General features: G+C 35.9%; 1 pseudogene; it reads left to right on the top strand.

Moving 5' to 3' along the window:
* Window positions 1-14,923: 14,923 nt before the first annotated feature.
* Window positions 14,924-15,371, top strand: LOC115865717 (cytochrome c oxidase subunit 5B, mitochondrial pseudogene; annotated as a pseudogene).
* Window positions 15,372-18,657: the final 3,286 nt, after the last annotated feature.

Below are 18,657 nucleotides of genomic sequence, written 5' to 3'. Positions count from 1 at the left end.
CATTTAACTAATCACTGCAATGAAGAAAATCCTCCAGTTGGAGAGAAATCACAATATATCAGAAATGGCAGACATCTGTAGCCAGAAGTAACTGCAGACACTCTGAGAGGCCTGCAAATGTATTAATGTGTGAAGAAACAATAGAAGAGACTGCAATAAGTCATTTGATCCTTTAGAGTAAAATCACCTAAATTCTTGGTATATATCACTGACTTACAGCTATTAATAGTCTTTTAGTTAATTTTCCCCATTAAAGGAATTTGCATATAAAAACTCTAGTATATATATGCATATTTATGTAATTTTCATATAGATGTACATAGAATTTATATATATAATTTTTACTGGTTTATAGTAACATAGGCTAAAGGCTATTTGGAAAATAGTACTTGTAGAATTTTTTATTAGTTTATTTCTTTTTGGTCTCATTTAGATTTTTCCTCTATTTTGAGGCAACTAAAATTTAGTGGGTACACTATAAAGGTGCAGAGGATATATGGAAATTTTTGTTTCTATTTTACACTAATAAATACTGAACCGAAAAGTAAATATGTTTCTCCTTTCAGGAAGAAATATAGCATGAACACAAAACACATAGGGTGAACAGTACGAACAAAATCTGTCATGGGCACTGTAAGACCCATGATAGTCATGTACATTATTATATAAATTTGCCTGTAATGAAACCAGTTTTTGTTTGTTCTGTTTCTCAGCAAAACTGACATTAGAATCTTGCTTTAAGGTAGCAACTTTTCAAAGCTACGGCCCCATTTAATAATAATGTTTTTGCTTAATGTACTGTAGTTCGGTATGGGGAGTGGGTTCTTTAATAAATTACTTTCAGAATCCTGTAAATAAATATACTGTGTTTCAGAACTAAATGATACTAGGCTGTTTAACAAGCATATAGTCGTGGGGCTTGATTCTAAACTTTTAATGGCTTCCAAAACTAATTCATTACCAATGAATGCAGACTTTTTATCACAAAGGATAACAGAAAGAATGTGTCATGATTTCCGAAACAGAAAAAAAAATGTATCACGGGGACTTTAGAAACATATTTGAGAGGGACATGATTGTTTTGGATAAGCATATATGTAGTCTTCCAATATTTTGAAAAATAAGAATATTTTACGTAGTTTTACTTTGGAATGTATCCCAAATAATTAGCTTCATGGGTTATCTTTTTCCACCTTATATTCTGATTCAACTTCTTAAAATAACTTGATTAGTATTCTGTTTTTACACCACATTGATGTATGACATCCTGATAATATGCTATAGAGAAATATAAATCTGTGTATTCAGTTATTCTTAACCCAAAATTGCAAGTTTCACTTTAATATTTTTTATGTCCTTGTTTCATCTAATAAGCAAAATTTTTCCTTTTATAATTGAGGATGTGAAATAAAAATAGGAGTTTTTAAAAAGGATAAAATGTTCTCCCGAGGAGACTTGGAGGGTCTGGAAAAATACTAAAGTGTAATTTAGTCTATTTTTATTATGTCTCCAGAGAGCTTAGGTACTCTGCAGTTTTCACCCTAAAAAGTCCATGTCCATAGTAATAATCCTCATCAACTTTTCATCTGCACTCCTGTTTCTACATTTGTAAAGTTAAAAATAAGTCTAAAGCAAATAACCTAAGACTTTTGGTACTATTGTCAACTAAGGAATAACTGGTGTAAGGAATTTTTAGATGAAGATTTGTGCCAGTTTAGTAAAAAGAATAAAAATGGGAAAGGATGATGTAATTGAGGTTAAGCCTCAGGGAATTGTACTAGTGGAGGACCCCTGCCCAGGCCCAACAGCTGCAGCTCAAACACCAGAACTGAAAGATTTCAGCTCATCCTTGTTATGCCCCAGCTTGCTATGAGAACCTGAGTAAAATATTTAATTTGCCTCAAATTCTTCATTTGTAAAAGTGAAAATTGATTAAACTCATAGACTTTTTACTAATGCCCATGTGTTTGACTTCCTGAGAAATGACTCTAAGAATATATAAGGTATATTATTATTTTGCATAGAACAGGTAAATCTTTTCCATTCACCAGGCAACAAATTTAAGTATTGTGGACAACGCTCAGCATTTGAAAGCTGAAGGATGAAGTTAGGCACAATTATTGCTGGTAAATTTGTCTTTGTCAATACTTCCTCTTAACCTTTTCTTTCTTTCTTTCTTTGCTATTTCCTAACAATTCCTTTCTCCCTTACTGATCACAAGTTGCCCTATTCTTTTATCTGCCATAAGGAACAAATTTTTTTAAATGAATAAATAAAACAAATGCTCTGATAATCCACACCTAGTTATAAATGATATTTTTTCATATATTCCAGACAAATTTGCTATTTATTTATTCATTCATTTATTTATTTTTAATTTGTATTGGAGTATAGTTGATTTACAATGTTGTGTTAGCTTCAGAAGTACAGCAAAGTGAATCAGTTATACATATGCATATATCTATCCTTTTGTTTTGTTTTGTTTTAGATTCTTTTCCCATATAGGCTATTACAGAGTACTGAGTAGAGTTCCCTGGGCTATACAGCAGGTTCTTATTAGTTTTCTATTTTATATATACTGTGTATATGTCAGTCCCAATCTCCCAATTTATCCCTCCCCACCCCCATCCCTGGTAACCCTAAATTTGTTTTCTACATCCATGACTCTAATTCTGTTTCGTAAATAAGTTCATCTGTACCCTTTTTTTTTTTTAAGATTCCACATGTAAGCAATATCATATGATATCAAATTTGCTATTTAAACAAAATTACAGGAAAAGGGTTTACCCAAAAGACTGAATGTAAAATTGTTCTATTTTGGTAACTGGAGTACCCAAGTAAGAGAAATACTATTTTACCTGATGTATGGATTAAAAACTATTCTCCCCATGCAGGTATTTGTCTACTCTGTCAGCCTTATAAAGGTGGCATCTTTCGTTTTTACCATTAATCTGAAAATTCAACCAACAGCTCAAAATCCAGAAAAATGACATAATACTTAAATTCTTGGCATATTTTATAACATTTTCCCCCTACACTTTTTTTTAGGGCAGTGGTTTCCAAACTCTGTTTATTTTATTTTATTTTAAAAAAATTTTATTTTATATTGGAGTATAGTTGATTAACAATGTTGGGTTATTTTCAGGTGTACAGCAATGTGATTCAGTTATACATATATATGTTTCCATTCTTTTTCAAATTCTTTTCGTAGTTAAGTTATTACAAAGTATTGAGCAGAGTTCCCTGTGCTATACAGCAGGTCCTTGTTGGTTATCTATTTTAAATACAGCAGTGTGTACATGTCAGTCCCAAACTTCCAATCTATCTCTCCCTGCCACCCTTCCCCCCTGTAACCATTAGTTCGTTCTCTAAGTCAGTGCCCCCTATACTTTGAATTTGTGTTCTTTGATTGCTTCTTTTTATTTTTATTTTTATTTATTTATTTTTGGCTGTGTTTGGTCTTTGTTGCTGCATGCGGGTTTTCTCTAGTTGTGTCGAGCGGGGGCTACTCTTCATTGCGGTGCATGTGCTTCTCATTGAAGTAACTTCTCTTGTTGTGGAGCGCGGGCTCTAGGTGCGTGGGCTTCAGTAGTTGTGGCACGCGGGCTCAGCAGTTGTGGCTCATGGGCTCTAGAGCACAGGCTCAGTAGTTGTGGCGCAAAGGCTTACTTGCTCCACAGCATGTGGGATCTTCCCGGACCAAGGCTCAAACCCGTGTCTTCTGCATTGGCAGGCGGATTCTTAACCACTGCGCCACCAGGGAAGAACATAAGTAGAAGAGGTTTTTTTTTGCGTTACGCAGGCCTCTCACTGTCGTGGCCTTTCCCGTTGCTCTGGACACGCAGGCTCAGTGGCCATGGCTCACGGGCCTAGCCGCTCTGCGGCATGTGGGATCTTCCTGGCCCGGGGTACGAACCCGCGTCCCCTGCATCGGCAGGTGGACTCTCAACCACTGTGCCACCAGGGAAGCCCCTGATTGCTTCTTTATTTGACAATAACTTTGTAATTAAAAATTGTAATTGTACAAAGTATAATTTAAAGTTTAAATTGAAAATTTTGTAAAGTGAAAAGGAAAAGATAAATCAATCTTTCCTGTGGCATTATTATTCACTATTAATAAAATGCATTATTTGCTACTGATAAAATGATGTATCAAGCATTTATAATTATATATGCTGCATAAACAGGTATATTTCTAACCAGAAAGAACTTCCATTTCGACTAGACTATTGTGAGAACCAAACTTTTTCACTTATAACCTTATCTAAATATTGGAGAAGTTTCCATAGACTAGCTTCAGGTTCTGTAAATTTTAAATCGTATTTCTCCTCCACTATCCACACACTTCCAGTTCAAGGTGCTTTGGGAAATGCTCATGTATATACATATATGTGTATATATATACATATGTATATAAATATACACCTTCTATATAACTATGTCCCAAAGTATATGGCACTGGAAGTATGTGGATATGAGTGGATATTCATATAGAAACTACGTATGTATATATACTTACATAATTATGTATGTATATGTGTATATATGTAGATAATTTCTATATGAGTATGTCCCAAAGCAAGTATAGAATGTATATACACATGCATACGTATATGTGTATAAACATGTATATGTGTGTGTGCATATGTGTATGCAAATATATTTACATATAAATGAATAATAGTACAAAGTGGAGATTTTCTATTCCTCACTGGAATCAAATTAGGATAAATCTGATGTAGAATATGATGTTAAAATGTATGTTCTAATCCCTAGATCAACCACTGAGAAAGATTCAAAAAATATAGTTTGAAAGATCAAGTTACATCAGGGATTGCCAGATCTGGCATGTATGAAATCCCCCTGAATAGTTGGCTATATATTCCCAGGCTTTTTGCCTGTAGGTTCTTTCACATTAAGTGTTGCTTGAGACCTTTGTATAACAATGTTCCAATAAAATTTTACTTATAAAAACAGATGGTGGCATGAATTTTACCTTGAGGTCAAACTGCTGGTCCAGATGATTACAGGTGAAATCAGATAGCATGAAGTTTTATAAAAATGGAAATATTATTCTGATATTTTTATTTGTTACACATCCACATCTCATCTAATTACTTAAGCAATGGCATTAGTTTTACAGGAAGGCTAGACTGAAAAATGGCAGTATAAAATGTACATTAATGGGAGATAACCATTCAATCAGTGTTATAATAAATGCTTCACAAGTTCTAAACGTGTAAGGACAAAGGATAAAATGGTTGTTTGCATGGTGCTGAAAAGCTAATAACTAAATGGAGCAATGTTAAACAAGATGAAAAAAAAATTATACCCAGAATATTAGTAGTAATTATAATTTTAACCAATACATTTGCATATTATGTTGTATTAACCTGGTCATTTTGGGGAAATAAAAATCATAACAAACCTATAAATTGTGCAATGACTAGAATATTGAGATACTTGTAACAAAACCTGGATCAACTTTTTTAAGCCATAACTTTATCTATGGTTTATGATGTCATTTGTTATATTATCAGAAATAACAAAAACTGGCAGCCTTAAATTGTAGGATCCAAAAGAAAACCAAGTGTGATGAAAGTCTATTCTGTATTATTCCTTTGACTGGAAAAAATAATGTAGTTGTAATGCTAATAAATCCCCATAATTATGATCTGAGACAATGTCTTGAATTATCAAGAATATAATAAAGATTAGATATTATCATTATGGTTTATATAAGTATATTTTATTACATGAAACTCTATAAAAATTGTTAATTATGTGTGGTTTATTAGCTAGGTTTATTTAATTAATGAGAATGACCTATTCCTTAAATATTCTCATTAAACATTTAATCATATATTTATTTAGAAACATCTAACACTGTTGGTGCACAAATCTTAGTCCTGTGACATACAACATTCTAACTGAAGCTTCAAGAAAGATTGAAAGCTCATAAAATGATCATTTAGGTGTTTCCAGATTTTGCAGTCACCTTTTCAAGCTCATATTTTCATTCATGCACTTCTCTCTTCAGAACAGGCTTTCTGTAAGGCCCAGAGACAGACTTTCCACAACATCTTAATGTGTACTCCACAGCACACTTTATTACCATTATTTCTACAGCTTGTATATCCTGTATGCAAATCATAAGAATAATATGACAATTGACAGTGTTACTGAATTAATTTTACAGAATATAAATTTATTCCTTCATAAGGCTTTCATCAAGTAACCATATTACTAATTTTGAGGGATTTATAAAAATGGCTTTCATTAGTAGTTTTCAATGACCATTTGCAATTTTATTCTAAATATATTCTTTAACAGTTTAGTGTGCATATTTTTCATTTATAATTTTTTTAATATAATATTTATCCCATCTTAAGTCCACTTCTTTTTTCTTCCTGATTCTTCTTTTTTGAAAAACTCATTTCTATGATATGTATTCAATTGTAAAATGTTCTTCCATCCAACAAGCTAGTTTGAGGTATATAATGAATTGAATTTCTCTGACAATGAATTTCTAATAGATTCTGTGTGTGGAATTATTATTTTTTTTTTAAACATCTTTATTGGAGCATAATTGCTTTACAATGGTATGTTAGTTTCAGCTTCACAACAAAATGAATCAGTTATATATATACATATGTTCCCATATCTCTTCCCGCTTGCGTCACCCTCCCTCCCACCCTCCCTATCCCACCCCTCCAGGCGGTCACACAGCACCGAGCTGATCTCCCTGTGCTATGCGGCTGCTTCCCACTAGCTATCTACCTTACGTTTGGTAGTGTATACATGTCCATGCCTCTTTATTGCTTTGTCACCGTTTACCCTTCCCCCTCCCCATAGCCTCAAGTCCATTCTCTAGTAAGTCTGTGTCTTTATTCCTGTTTCACCCCTAGGTTTTTCATGACATTTTTTTTTTCTTAAATTCCATATATATGTGTTAGCATACGGGTCTCTTGCAGACAGCAAATATATGGGTCTTGTTTTTGTATCCATTCAGCCAATCTGTGTCTTTTGGTGGGAGCATTTAGTCCATTTACATTTAAGGTAATTATCGATATGTGTGTTCCCATTCCCATTTTCTTAATTGTTTTGGGTTTGTTATTGTAGGTCTTTTCCTTCTTTTGTGTTTCTTGCCTAGAGAAGTTCCTTTAGCAGTTGTTGTAGAGCTGGTTTGGTGGTGCTGAACTCTCTCAGCTTTTGCTTGTCTCTAAAGGTTTTAATTTCTCCATCAAATCTGAATGAGATCCTTGCTGGGTAGAGTAATCTTGGTTGCAGGTTTTTCTCCTTCAACACTTTCAATATGTCCTGCCACTCCCTTCTGGCTTGCAGAGTTTCTGCTGAAAGATCAGCTGTTAACCTTATGGGGATTCCCTTGTGTGTTATTTATTGTTTTTCCCTTGCTGCTTTTAATATGTTTTCTTTGTATTTAATTTTTGACAGTTTGATTAATATGTGTCTTGGCGTATTTCTCCTTGGATTTATCCTGTATGGGACTCTCTGTGCTTCCTGGACTTGATTAACTATTTCCTTTCCCATATTAGGGAAGTTTTCAACTATAATCTCTTCAAATATTTTCTCAGTCCCTTTCTTTTTCTCTTCTTCTTCTGGAACCCCTATAATTCGAATGTTGGTACGTTTAATGTTGTCCCAGAGGTCTCTGAGACTGTCCTCAGTTCTTTTCATTCTTTTTTCTTTATTCTGCTCTGCAGTAGTTATTTCCACTATTTTATCTTCCAGGTCACTTATCCGTTCTTCTGCCTCAGTTATTCTGCTATTGATCCCATCTAGAGTACTTTTAATTTCATTTATTGTGTTGTTCATCGTTGCTTGTTTCATCTTTAGTTCTTCTAGGTCCTTGTTAACTGATTCTTGCATTTTGTCCATTCTATTGTCCATTCTATCTCCAAGATTTCGGATCAACCTTACTATCATTATTTTGAATTCTTTCTCAGGTAGACTGCCTATTTCCTCTTCATTTGTTAGGTCTGATGGGTTTTTATCTTGCTCCTTCATCTGCGGTGTGTTTTTCTGTCTTTTCATTTTGCTTATCCTACTGTGTTTGGGGTCTCCTTTTTTGCAGGCTGAAGGTTCGTAGTTCCTGTTGTTTTTTGTGTCTGTCCCCAGTGGCTAAGGTTGGTTCAGTGGGTTGTGTAGGCTTCCTGGTGGAGGGTACTAGTGCCTGTGTTCTGGTGGATGAGGCTAGATCTTGTCTTTCTGGTGGGCAGGTCCACGTCTGGTGGTGTGTTTTGGGATGTCTGTAGACTTATTATGATTTTGGGCCGCCTCTCTGCTAATGGGTGGGGTTGTGTTCCTGTCTTGCTAGTTGTTTGGCATAGGATGTCCAGCACTGTAGCTTGCTGGTCGTTGAGTGAAGCTGGGTGCTGGCGTTGAGATGGAGATCTCTCGGAAATTTTTGCTGTTTGATATTATGTGCAGCTGGGAGGTCTCTTGTGGATCAGTGTCCTGAAGTTGGCTCTCCCACCTCAGAGGCACAGCACTGACTCCTGGCTGCAGCACCAAGAGCCTTTCATCCACAGGGCTCCTTAATTTGGGATGATTGGTTGTCTATTCAGGTATTCCACAGATGCAGGGTACATCAAGTTGATTGTGGAGCTTTAATCCGCTGCTTCTGAGGCTGCTGGGAGAGATTTCCCTTTCTCTTCTTTGTTCTCACAGCTCCCAGGGGCTCAGCTTTGGATTTAGCCCCGCCTGTGCGTGTAGGTCGCCGGAGGGCGTCTGTTCTTTGCTCAGACAGGACGGGGTTAAAGGAGCCGCTGATTCGGAGGCTCTGGGTCACTCAGGCCCGGGGGTAGTGAGGGGCACGGAGTGTGGGGCGGGCCTGCGGCGGCAGAGGCCGGCGAGAAGTTGCAGCCTGAGGCGCGCCTGTGCGTTCTCCCGGGGGAGTTGTCCCTGGATCCCGGGACCCTGGCAGTGGCGGGCTGCACAGGCTCCCCGGAAGGGCGTGTGGCTAGTGACCTGTGTTCGCACACAGGCCTCCCGGTGGCGGCAGCAGCGGCCCTAGCGTCTCATGTCTGTCTCTGGGCTCCGCACTTTTAGCCGCGGCTCGCGCCCGTCCCTGGAGCTCTCTCAAGCAGCGTTCTTAATCCCCTCTCCTCGTGCACCAGGAAACAAAGAGGGACGTAAAAGTCTCTTGCCTCTTCGGCAGTTCCAGACTTCTCCCCGGACTCTCTCCCGGCCAGCCGCGGCGCACTAACGCCCTGCAGGCTGTGTTCACGCCGCCAACCTCAGTCCTCTCCCGGCGCTCCGACAAAAGCCGGAGCCTCAGCTCCCAGTCCCGCCCGCCCCGGCGGGCGAGCAGACAAGCCTCTCGGCTGGCGAGTTCCGGTCGGCCCGATCCTCTGCGCTGGAATCTGTCCGCTTTGTCCTCCGCACCCCTGTTGCTGTGCTCTCCTCCGCGGCTCCCAAGCTCCCCCACTCCGCCTCCCGAAGCCTCCACCCGCGAAGGGGCTTCCTAGTGTGTGGACACTTTTCCTCCTTCACAGCTCTCTCCCGCTGGTGCAGGACCCGTCCCTATCCTTTTGTCTCTGTTTAGTTTTTTCTTTTGCCCTACCCAGGTACGTGGGGGGTTTCTTGCCTTTTGGGAGGTCTGAGGTCTTCTGCCAGCGTTCAGTAGATGCTCTGTAGGAGTTGTTCCATGCGTAGATGTATTTCTGGTGTATCTGTGGGGAGGAACGTGATCTCCGCGTCTTACTCTTCCGCCATCTTCCCGGAAGTCCTGTGTGTGGAATTATTAAGAGGTAAAAGATATTCCAGATCTTCCTAAAATGAATACTCCATTTATTTAGTGAGTGGTTTGTTTGCTTAAGGCACTCTTTCAATTTGTACCACTTGGTAATATACCCACCAGGAGACAGGTTGGCCTTCTCACCCTAAATATATTTAATGCTTTCTTCAGCCTCCAGCATCCATTTTCCCTAACCAGTTGGGGCATATCTTGTAAACAGAATAAATAATTAGCTCCTTAACAGCTTCTTGCTTGGAACATGAATTTTTAATCACTTAAGTGCAACATGGCAGAATGAGTGAACATATGCCTATATTTTCCTAAGAAAATAATGATCAGAATTACTATTGTCAGCAAGGCTCTATAAAAAAAACAGAGACAGATTTAATGGAGCCTGGTGGCCTCAGGACACTATCAGTAACAAAGAATGCAGCTAAATTTCTTGGAAAAACTCTGGCTTCTACATTAAAAAACATATCTGTAAGCCAGATGTCTCCCCAACAAATTCCCTTTTAAGTATCCTGACTGCCATATTAGCAGTCAAAGAGATCAGTGCCTTACTTATAGTGTGATACATTTTAATCAATTGTCCTCTTACTTATTTTTCATGTCTTCCCAAAATATAGTAAGAAAAAACAGAGAGAATTCATAATACAAGTTATTTCAATACTTGAAACCTGACCGTAGAATTTTTTTCTATTTTTCCAGTAATGGAATTGTTCATCTCTTTCATGACTATAAATTTTCTACTCCCCTTTTCTTTCTAGTAATTAAAGCAATATTGCCAGAAGAATGATATTGTAAGTCACACTGAGGAGCCAATTAGCTTTTTTTTGTACATGATTTATGCAAACAAGCTTTAGTATGTCCTGAGATATTTATCCCAAATTAGGTCACATCTCCCAATTTTAAAATGTTACATTTCTCCTTTGTCTCATGAGAAAAACATCTAGTTCAATGAGTTTACATGGGCCATGCCCTTTATTAATTCTTGCATAATTTTTCAAAAGTACTGGATCTTCTGATTCATTCTTTTTTTTTCTTGAAGTGTCACATCTGAAATATTCAGCAGAAACACATTTTTAAGCTGACTGTGTACTTAAAAAGAGCAAGAGACACTTTCTTTCCTACTCCCTCCGCCCTCCCTTCTCCCTTTCTTTCTTTCTTTCTTTCTTTCTTTCTTTCTTTCTTTCTTTCTTTCTTTCTTTCTTTCTTTCTTCCTTCCTTCCTTCCTTCCTATTTTGAATTAAAAAAAAAAAAAAAAAGAACCTGATTTCCAATTTAAACCATTAGCAAGACCTGTGGTTGGATGCCATTATGGTACTAATGGATCCACAGTGCAATGTGACACCACTTGTGATTTCCATTGGGAGATACATGCTCATAATACACATGTTTACTTTAAGTCTAAAAGGGTATACTAATGGTTTCAGCACTTTAGTGTTAAGTAATGAAAAAATTTCCCCTTTGGTAGGAAACGTGTTGTAATGTAATCCATGTTTTCAAGGGATAATAGGGTCTTTTCTCCCTTAATTGGAACTATGCTGAAGTTTCAAATTAGATTCATGAATTAAGATGAAGCATGGACACGCTTGTAGTTTGCTCCAATTAACTCTCACCTCACCATCTCTCATAAATGAATCCAGAGACTTCATTCTCACAATCTTCAACTAGACACATGGTTGCTCTAACATTGTTCTAAGATTGCACTGCTCTAGATAATAACATTGGGTTTGTGTGTTTAAGATTTATTACATCATTGCATAGTTTGTTGATTTATTTGCTTTACTGAATTTTATTTGAATATTTGATAGCTGATAAGTCCAGCAAGATAGATTACTTGTAAACAATAAATAAAAGACTCTAATTCTTAAATTTGGTAGAGACATTCAAAATGTCAGGAAACAATGGCCTTGTCAATTTGCTCAAGCACTGTATCTTGAATCAATTGATTAGCTAGTTAACATATTCCTCTTATTTCCCCTTTTTCTCATTTTTTATATTATTATTAGCAGTCTAAGCCATGGTAAGAAATAATACAATTTAGGACTCAGCTAGTGGAAATTGTACATTTGAGAATGAAGGAAATATTTAAATTAGATGAGAATACACCACTTCCAGTTTGGTTTCTAGAAACCAGAGACCATCAGAGAGTTTAACCAGAGAATAAGCAGTCACTCTCTCAGTCTTAACTGCTTCCTAGGCACTTGTTATCCAAGCAGGGCAGAAGACAAGACAAGGGGAAAAGAGACCACTCATGATGGTCACATTTTCTTAGGGGAGATAAAGTTGTCAAATTGTTCATTTCAAGGATAAACCTTTCTATTCTTCTCCCTTTGAAATTTAGTCTTTACTCAGGAGGGCACACAATGGTGTGGCTTCAAGAATTAACTAAAAACTCATATTAAGTCTAAACAAAATTTGACATTTGAAAGCACTTAGGAAGACTGTACATTCCCTGAAACTCTCAGATGCCATGTTGAATACCACATGTTTCATAGCATGCTATGACAGCATGGATGCTTAGCTGCTTGCAAGTCAGATATTAAGTAACTGTAGAATATTACAACACTGCAGAGGGATAGTGACTCATAGGGGTAGTTTATCATTAGGATTTAATATTAGTTAACCAAAAAGAACCTACTGTATAGCAAAGGGAACCCTGCTCAATATTCTGCAATAACCTAAATGCGAAAAGAATTTGAGAAATAATAGATACATGTATATATATAAGTGAATCACACTGCAGTACACCTGAAACTAACACAACATTTGTAATCAAGTATGCTCCAATTTAAAATAAAAATTAAAAAAAAATAGTTAAGTTGTGTTGTTGATGTGCATAGCTTCTTCATAATCTTTGCACATCTTCACTGGCTACAAGGTTCAGTGAGCAGATTCCATCTACATGTACCAAGCTCTTTATGCACAAGTGTGGGTATCTTCACCAGTCATTTTAAGGAGGCATTACAAAAGACAATTATTTCACTAGGGATGTTCCAGTTTATATAGTCTTCTTTATAATATTCTCTCTTAAATCTATCTCATTTTTCTTTTGTTGCAATGTTTTGTCATTGATATGGAGCTTTTAGACAACCATTAATTTTTGGTTAAATTTTTACAAAATATTGTTCATATCATATTATTTTGCCACTTGTTACCAAGACTATGAAATAATCTTAAAAACTTAACAAAATGGAACTTTAAAATCTGACCACCCCAGGATACCAAAAGTTCTCCCCAAACTCATTGACTTTAATATACATGAATAGGGAATTAGAACAGTTGAGCTTCTAAATACATTCAAATTTGACTAAAAGTTATATTTTTCCTAAAGTTGTACTATTTTTTTCATCCAAATTGTAAACTAAATGTAAAGAAATAGCACCATGGAGGTCTGTTATTATTCAAAATATGCCAGACTAATTATTACAGCGTCTCTGGCTTTTGCTGTTCCAAATGTCAGAGAAGTCAGAAACATTTCATCTGTTTGCCTCAGTTCCTTCGCATCACTCTGTTGTAAGTACACAGAGCAGATATCACACACACACACACTAAGTACTCTGAGACACAGAAGGGCTGTGTGGCTTACCAGTGGTTACAGAGTTGGCTTTCAACAGTACTGGAACAAATTCACACCTCCTTTTGCAATTCTCCTGTTCTTTACATTCAACTTTATTATCCATGTTAACAATGCAAGGTAGAGGCTGTAGCAGTAAGAAAAGGTTTATACATTTTAGGCATTAAATGTAGAATGGTACTTCCATACTGCGTTTATGTAATTAGATTGTCATGCAGCCTACATCTAATTTCAGTTCTTTGCTTAAAACTCACTCAATTGCTCAAAAGTTCTTGCTACTTTAAAAATGTAATGATTGAATAATTCTGCTTTAAGTAGCAAAAATGTTTAATTTGGACAAACACTGATAAGAAAAGGCAATGGAAGACAGTAATAGGGCAGTCAATGCCAAGTGAAATAAAACAATTGTGCCAGCAGTTGGACTGCCATATGGAAAAATGAAACCTGGTTTCATAACTAGGATGGAAAAAAATCTGTCAAGCGTTATTTTTGTTGCATATTCATGACCCGATAAATTGTGTTAATTGCTAAAAGAATGAGGAGTTAACCAAGAATGGATTTATTGTGATAGAAATGGAATATGTTAAGAATCGCAATACAGTTTAGGAAATCTATATAGGTGGTAGTTAAGATTTTGCCTTTGTTTTTTTTTTCCCCCTTAGAACTGGCAGGGGAAAAAAATAAGCTTTGTTTCATCCTTATTAAAATATATTTTCATATGTCTTTTCTACATTTATAACAGAAATATCAGAACTGTTGAGCCATTTAATATGAATTTTATTCTGTTTCATATAAATAAATAGATATGGGATAAAGGCATATACATTAAATGAAGAGAATTTTGAGCAATGTTCCAGGTTATGTTGTTCTGGAGAGTATTACCTGCTGCACACCTCCAACCATATATAAGATACTTTTCTTTTTTTGTTGTTTTTTTGTTTTTGTTGTTATTGCTGGCTTTTACACAGAACATAGGAACTGTTAAGATTTAAAGTCCAGACTAATGTGAACACAATAATTTTAGACTCACATTTCCAATTGCCACCTTTCCAACTCTCCAATTCAAGTCAAATGTAATTTAAAACAATCAATTTTACACACAAACCATGAACGCTGTTTTAAGTGCTAGCTTTCAGCAGATTATAAGAGGCAAATTTAACAGAACAAAGACATAAAAGCTACTAAGGAAATAGTTCCTGTTTTGTTTGTTTTTTAATAGACAGGGATAAATAGCAAACAGATTATACACTACAAAAAATGTTGCCACTTGAGTACTCAATGAAAGCAGCATTTCAGATACGCTAGCAATTACCCAAAGCTTTGGCTCGATCTACCTGGATAGCTCATAAGATCCATTCAAGGAAAACTGTGTTGTAGGAGCAGTCCTAGAATAATCTTTTAAAAGTTCTCTATTCTCATTTCCTAGAACTATTATATATTCTCACTAGGTTTTCCGAACTTCATACTAACCTAGGAAAGCTTTTTAGAATTTCCAGATGAGCTGAATGACCTAGCCTCAATGACATAGAATCAACTACCCTTCTTCTGTGATTTCAGACAATTCAAGATCTGTTTTAGGCATGATGGCTTCAAGGTTATTCCGCGGAGCTGGAGCGCTGGGCGCGCAGGCCCTAGGGACCTGCGTTCCCAATGGAGTCGCCGCAGTGCGGTCTATGGCATCTGGAGGTGGTGTTCCTACTGGTCATGAGCAAGCGACTGGGCTGGAGAGGGAGGTCATGCTGGCCGCATGCCAGGCACCAGACCCATAAAATGTTTGCCCCAAAGGCAGCCTCGGGTAGCAAGGAATACCCTAATTTAGTCCCCTCCATCACCAACAAGCGGATAGTGGTCTACATCCTTTTAGAGGACAACTGTGCTGTTATCTGGTTCTGACCACACAAAGGCCAGGCCCAGCAATACCCTAGCTGTGAAACCCATTACAAGCTGGTGCCCCACCAGCTGGCCCACCGACCCCTTGCACTAACTCACTCAAAATATGGGGTACAGTTTCTTCTTTCCAATAAAGACTAGCCATTACATTGGCTCCTCCTCCAAAATAAATAAATAGATTTAAAAATAAATAAATAAATAAATAAATAAAGATCTGTCTTTCGGTATTCTAATGTGGAAAAGAAAGTCATGGCATCATCAAGAACATAAGTAAAGCTGTTTAAGTTGAGACATCATATTTATACAAATTAAAATTTTGTCTGTGAAATTACCATATACAGATTTTTGTCAGAGACGTGCCTACTAGCACAATTATGCCAGCCTGAAACGATAAGGGATATGCACCAAACAAATTGTACAAACCAACTGATGGTGCGTTATCCATTAATGTATCCTAAACTTATTCAATAATATTCACTAGTAGTAATCTCTAGGGTGAAATTTTTTTTCCCATTTGCTACCATAATAAAGGAAAATTTGAAATGTAATATCAATGGAAGAATAATACAATATGAAAATAACAGTACTATTTTAAAACAAAAAATTGCAGAATAAGTAATAAGTAACCAATTTTTAGAAGTGGTTGCAAATTATACAACTTTCTTAATAATGAATCAATTTTTTATTACATACCATTTTTGAATGTGATATGGATTTATATCCTCTTTACATGGATCTAAAGCATAGACAATAGATCAAACTGGTTCATTATTGTGAAATCTGGCACTTACAAAACTACCATGTGGACAAAGCACTGTAAGCCCTGTGTTTTAAGGCCAATGCCTGATACCATGTAGAAAACCAACACATACACTTTTTTGCTCAAACAACAGTGCTGGACTGAATTGCAGGGAAGTTAGTTTCTTTACTCCAGTACCTCTTAATGCTGTGTCAATGCTCAGAAGAATATAGGTTACTAAGTGTATTTTTTAAAGGTAAATTTTTTATTTAATATTGAAAACAAACCAAAGATGAAATTATATGCATATTTCAAGAGGTGGTAAGATAAGCTAATAATCACAAAGATAATAAAATATCCACAATAAGTACTACTATTTATCAAGCAGCCAGGAAGTGTCAGGCAATGTAAAAACTACCTTACACTTATTATCTCATGCAATATCACAACTACTTTAGACATGAGGAAATTCGTTTCCAAGTGACATTCAGAAAGCTTTAACAACTTATTCAAAACACATGATTAAGTTAAAGAACTAATATTTGACATCAGGTTTACTGAATGCCAAACACATGTTTTTTTTCCTCTATTCAATATCCCTTTATTTATGTAAACAACATGTAGATTAACACAGTAAATCCAAGCTGCAATTGGCATTCAACATGTTTGTTTCTCTGATTTCAATTTTCATGTAATATGGCTAAAAAGTAATTTTCCTTGAGTAAATTCAGCAGCAACTATGATAATCTATCCAAGTAAGATGAATTGCATATGTAGTAATACATTTTCTAACATTGTATATGATAGTTAGTCCTTTAGTTGATATCAAGGAAAGTTACCAGTTTTAATTGAGAAAAACAAAGAATAAGTCTTATTCCACAGTATAATGAAAAGAATACACAATGTGACAAAAACAAATAATACCCCAATATGAACATACACCATGTGCCAAAAAGTTTTCAAAACTCATCTAGTACACAAAAGTGTATTACAGAATACAGGAATAAAAATAGTTATGGTGACTAGAAACTAATTGTATATTGATTCTGAGTTATTCATTTTTCAGATTGTTCCGTTATTTTCATTTTGTCTAAGAACGCTTATTGATTTTGTTTACTATCTTTCCTTACATGTATTAGAATTTTAGTTTACAGGCTCATTTAATGCACTTTTAACTTTTCTTTGCTGCTCATTTTTATCTATTACCACATTGTGGTTGTGCAGATTTTTTCATTTTTTTAAACTGACCATTCTGACTGGTGTCAGGTGATACCTCATTGTAGTTTTGATTTACATTTCTCTAATAATGAGCATCTTTTCATGTGCTTCTTGGCCATCTGTATGTCTTCTTTGCAGAAATGTCTATTTAAGTTTTCTGTCCATTTTTTGATTGAATTGTTTGTTTTTTTGATATTAAGACACATGAGCTGTTTGTAAATTTTGGAGATTAATCCTTTGTTAATCGTGTCATTTGCAAATATTTTCTCCCATTCTGTGGGTTGTCTTTTGGTTTCTGTGGGTTGTCATTTTGTTTATGGTTTCCTTTGCTGTGCAAAAGCTTTTGAGTTTAATTAGGTCCAATTTGTTTATTTTTGTTTTTATTTCCAGTACTCTGGGAGATGGATTGAAAAATATATTGCTGAGATTTATTTCAAAGAGTGTTCTGCCTATATTTTTCTCTAAGAGCTCTATAGTATCCAGTGTTACATTTAGGATTTAATCAATTTTGAATTTACTTTTGTGTATGGTGTTAAAGACTGTTCTCATTTCATATTTTTACATGTAGCTGTCCAGTTTTCTCAGCACCATTTATTGAAGAGACTGCATTTCCTCCATTGTATAATCTTGCCTCCTTTGGTGTAGATTAATTGACCATAGGTGTATGATTTTATTTCTGGGATTTCTATCCTGTTCCATTGATCTATATGTCTGTTTTTGTGCCAGTACCATACTGTTTTGATTATTGTAACTTTGTAGTATAGTCTGAAGTCAGGGATCCAAATTCCTCTAGCTCTGCCCTTCTTTCTGAAGATTATTTTAGCTATTCAGCATCTTTTGTGTAACCACACAAATTTTAAAATTTGTCCTAGTTCTGTGAAAAATGCCATTGGTAATTTGATAGAGATTGCATTGAATCTGTAGATTGCCTTGGGTAGTATAGTCATTTTGGCAATATTGTTCTTCCAATCCAAGAACATGGTATATCTTTCCATCAGTTTATGTCATCTTTGATTTCTTTCATCAGCATCTTATCCTTTTTGGAGTATAGGTTTTTATCTCCTTAGGTAGGTTTATTCCTAGGTATTTTACTCTTTTTGATGTGATGGTAAGTGGGATTGTCTCTTTAATTTATCTTTCTGATCTTTAGTTGTTAGTATATAGAAATGCAAAAGATTACGGTATATTTAATTTGTATCCTGCAACTTTACCAAACTCATTGATAAGCTTAAGTAGTTTTCTGCTAGCATTTTTAGGATTTTCTATGTATAGTATCATGTCATCTAAAAACAGTGACAGTTTTACTTCTTCTTTTCCAATTTGGATTCCTTACATTTCTTTTTCTTCTCTCAGTGCTGTGGCTAAGATTTCCAAAACTAAGTTGAATAACAGAGGCGAGAGTGGACATCCTTGTCTTGTGCCTGATCTTAGAGGAAATGCTTTCTGCTTTTCACCAATGACTATGATGTT

This window comes from Globicephala melas, chromosome 5, assembly GCF_963455315.2.
Source record: "Globicephala melas chromosome 5, mGloMel1.2, whole genome shotgun sequence".
NCBI classification, from domain to species: Eukaryota; Metazoa; Chordata; class Mammalia; order Artiodactyla; family Delphinidae; genus Globicephala; species Globicephala melas.
The sequence above is the reverse complement of the archived record's forward strand: the minus strand, read 5'-3'. Positions and strand labels throughout refer to the sequence as shown.